This window comes from Cavia porcellus, unplaced genomic scaffold (genome assembly GCF_034190915.1).
Source record: "Cavia porcellus strain 051 isolate PalLab524CR breed Dunkin Hartley unplaced genomic scaffold, mCavPor4.1 scaffold_17, whole genome shotgun sequence".
Taxonomy (NCBI): Eukaryota; Metazoa; Chordata; class Mammalia; order Rodentia; family Caviidae; genus Cavia; species Cavia porcellus.
In genome coordinates this window covers 66,464,897-66,468,652 of record NW_026947500.1, presented here as the reverse complement: position 1 = coordinate 66,468,652, position 3,756 = coordinate 66,464,897, and the positions used below count along the sequence as shown (strand labels likewise).

The window sequence follows — 3,756 nt, the reverse complement described above, 5'->3', positions numbered from 1 at the left end:
GTAAAATTTAACTGAAAATTGGGGTGCTTGTACTACTTTAAATAACACAGTCATTGCTGTGTGAGTTCTTAGCTGATGATTTATTTTTTACATTATATATTCACCCATGCTAACACACTTATTAAATGAGTATATGAATAGAACCCATTACAATTGCACATTTATTGTGACTGTTAATTTCTTGTACAGGGCACATCTTATGTCTTCTGTCATCAACACAAGAATATTCCCTTCTTGTTGGGTTCACACTGCAGTTCTTGGTTAGGAGTAATTTTGTAGGTTGAGGTGGAGAACCTAGTTAGCATGAACAAGGTCCAGAATTTCATGCCCAGCATAATTCTCACACTTGTGTGTGCAAATACACACACACTCAGGCACACACACACCATCTCCTATCTGTTCTCTCTTTCAAAATTTTGATTTTCTTTATGGAGCCTTGATCCCATTGCATGCTACACGATCATCTCTGTTTTCCAATAGAGGTTCACTTGTTGAGATGTTACTGATATCTAAAAGGTTACACATATTCAGTACGTTAATTTTTGTGAGTATGCTTTTGCAAATCTACACGGTCCTTCACCAAAAACCAGCAATAATATATGATGTTCTTGTTTGCATATATTCTTTCCCTACCATTGGGAGGTAAAAATTTTAGTTTTCAGCTTCTGCTCATCATTTTCCAAACAGTTCATAGAACATGGTCATCACCCCATATATATTCCTCAATTGTGAGAAAAAATTTCATAGGAAATCTAAAAAAGACATGATTTGGGGGGGAAACTTCAGAGTGGGACAGAAATTTCAAATCAGGAATGGCAGGAGGGATTTCCCCAGGGGACCTTAAATTGTACAATGTGATTTATAGACTGCAAAACTTAATTTGTGGAAATTCAATAAAACTAGTAATGTCCTTGTGCTCAAAGAGGACTCATGTGACTTTTCTTTTTCCCTGATAGTTGCATCCACCATATGGAAGCAGAAAACAGCACCAGAATTTCAGAATTTCTCCTTCTGGGACTCTCAGAGGACCCAGAGCTGCAGCCCCTGGTCTACGGGCTCTTCCTCTCCATGTACCTGACCACGGTGCTCGGGAACCTGCTCATCCTCCTGGCCATCGTCTCCGACCCCCACCTGCACACGCCCATGTACTTCTTCCTCTCCAACCTGTCCTCTGTGGACGTCGGCTTCACCTCCACCACTGTGCCCAAGATGCTGGTGAACATCCAGACCCACAGCCAGCTCATTACCTACGCAGGCTGCATCACCCAGATGTCCTTTTTCTTGCTCTTTGGAGAGCTGGACAACCTCCTCCTGGCCATCATGGCCTATGACCGCATCGTGGCCATCTGTCACCCCCTCCGCTACACGGTCATTCTGAACCCCTGCGGTGTGGCTTCCTCATTCTGGGGTCCTGGATTCTGAGTGTTCTGCATGCTTTGTTGCAAAGCTTAATGGCTCTGCAGCTGTCTTTCTCTACTGACCCCCAAATCCCTCACTTCTTCTGTGAACTCAATCAAGTGGCCCAGATTGCCTGCTCCAAAAACCTTCTGAATGACCTCGTGATGTATTTCGCCCCCGTGCTGCTGGCTAAGGTTTGCCTCACTGGCATCCTTTGTTCTTATGCTAAGATTGCTTCCTCCATCCGTGGGCTGTCCTCAGCTGGGGGCAAGAAGAAAGCCCTCTCCACCTGTGCGTCCCACCTCTTGGCTGTCTCTGTATTGTATGGCACAGGCCTGGGCGTGTACATCAGTTCTGTCTCAACCCACAGCTCACACGCGAGCGCCACAGCCTCTGTGATGTACACCGTGGTCACCCCCATGCTGAACCCCTTCATCTACAGCCTGAGGAACAGAGATGTCAAGAGGGCTCTGCTGAGACTCTTTGGAAGAAAACTCTGAAAGAATCTGCTGTCTCAGGCTGGAGGGGTGTCTGCCATCACGGGACCCAAACCTCGGGCCTCAGGCTGGGATGCTTTGCCCAGCTGAGAATGAAACTCACCATTGCCTTGGTTCACTTGGAATTCCAGTTACTCTGATTTCAATGTTTCTGAAGATATAAGCCGCTCAGTTTTAATTGATTACCTTTATTCGTGCAGATCAGTTACACACTGTAAGGCATTTCCTTCTGCACAATCGTCCCAGCAGCGACGTGCTTTGCTCTGCGTTACTGTTCTTATTACTCTCCATGTCCTGACCCCGCTCTTTCCCCCCGATTCCTTCCTATTCCTGTTCCGCTCCTGGTCTCCTTTCTTCTCTCATGACATCTGTTTCTTTTTGAAGTTCCATTGATGACAGGAAAACATGACACAGTTTTCTTCTGAGTCTAGTTTAGTTTGCATAACATAATCTCTCCTGTTCCACCCATTTTTCTCCAAATGACATCATTTTATTCATTTTATATGTCAGTCACCTAATCAGTATACCTGCCATCAGTCTGTCTGTGTAATCATTGTGTCTCCCTGTCCATCTGTCTGTCACTGACCTCCCTGAGTATGGATTTCATCCACAGCACGTCTTCTGATTGGAGCCTTGGCTCGTCCCATTCCTGGGTACTGGGTACCCCGACAAGCACGGTTACGCGGGTGCCTGTGGAGTAGAATAATTTTCATGCTTTGATTATACACTGAGGATGTTTGTGGTTGGTTCCCATGGCGGCCATGTGGTAGTTTTTCTGGCACCTCTGCACTGATTCGCACAGTAGCTATGCTGCCGAACGTTCCCGCCGATGAAAATAAAATTATTTTCTCCCACGCCCACATGTGTGCTCTCGATGCTCCTATGATGACAGGGTGAAACAAACCTCAGTATACTTTAGATTTGCATTTTTTAATAGCGAAAATATCGACCACGTTCTTTGCAATTCCTGCCTATTTGCACTTGTCCTGCTCAGTGCCTGTTCATTATTAAATCTGATGTTAATTTTCGGGGATCTTTATGTATTCTTTCACTAGTGTAGCCGGCGTGCTGTTTTGTGGAATGTTTCTGCCATGTCTTGGCTGTGCATAAACCCTTTAATTTCATGGATTCCCACTTGCTGACTCTTGCTGATATTTTTGTGCTGCTGGAACTCTTTGGAGACGTCCCTCCCTGAGCTCATAACCTGAAAGGCTTTTCCTACATTTTTGCTACTAATTTCAAAGCTTCCGGTCTTACACTGAGGACTTTGACATTTTAAAGATAATTTTAGTACACGTGGTTTCTTCTTCTTATTCTTTTTAATCGGTAACAGGGATCAAACTCAGGACTTGCGCTTGCAAGGCAGGCACTTAGGTCGCTGAGCTAAATCCCCAGCCCCACAGGTGGTTGCTTCTGCGTGTGAATTCCAGTGTGCCCAGCAGCAGCTGTTCAATGGCTCTCTTTTCTCCCAAGTTCACTTTTGCAATCTTCACCAGGAACCCGGAGGGCTTTAGTGGCGTGGGATTATTTCCATGTCCTCTTCTCTATTTCCGGGGTGCCCTGTCTGCCCCGCTGTGCAGAGCCGTTTTGTGCCATTGTATTAAAACTGGAAAATGAGTCACAGGGAACAGAGAACGGCCATGAGCATCTGACTCCCCTTCCCCAGCACCAGCTGGAGGGGGTGGCTGGGCTCCTTCCCTCGGCCCCTCTTTGCTCCCTCTCTGCCTCCAGGCCCTGGGACGCTCTGCCTCCGTGTCCCCTGGCTGCCCAGCAGTGTCCTGCTGGCCATCAGCCTGAGTGCAGGCTGCCGCGTCACTTCCCTCCGCTTCTCTGGTGCTGCTGTGATGGCCTTTGCGAGAAG

General features: G+C 46.7%; 1 pseudogene; it reads left to right on the top strand.

Annotated features, from left to right (window-relative positions):
* The first annotated feature begins 969 nt into the window (after positions 1-969).
* On the top strand, positions 970-1,898 carry LOC134471242 (olfactory receptor 7A17-like; annotated as a pseudogene).
* The last annotated feature ends 1,858 nt before the right edge of the window (positions 1,899-3,756 follow it).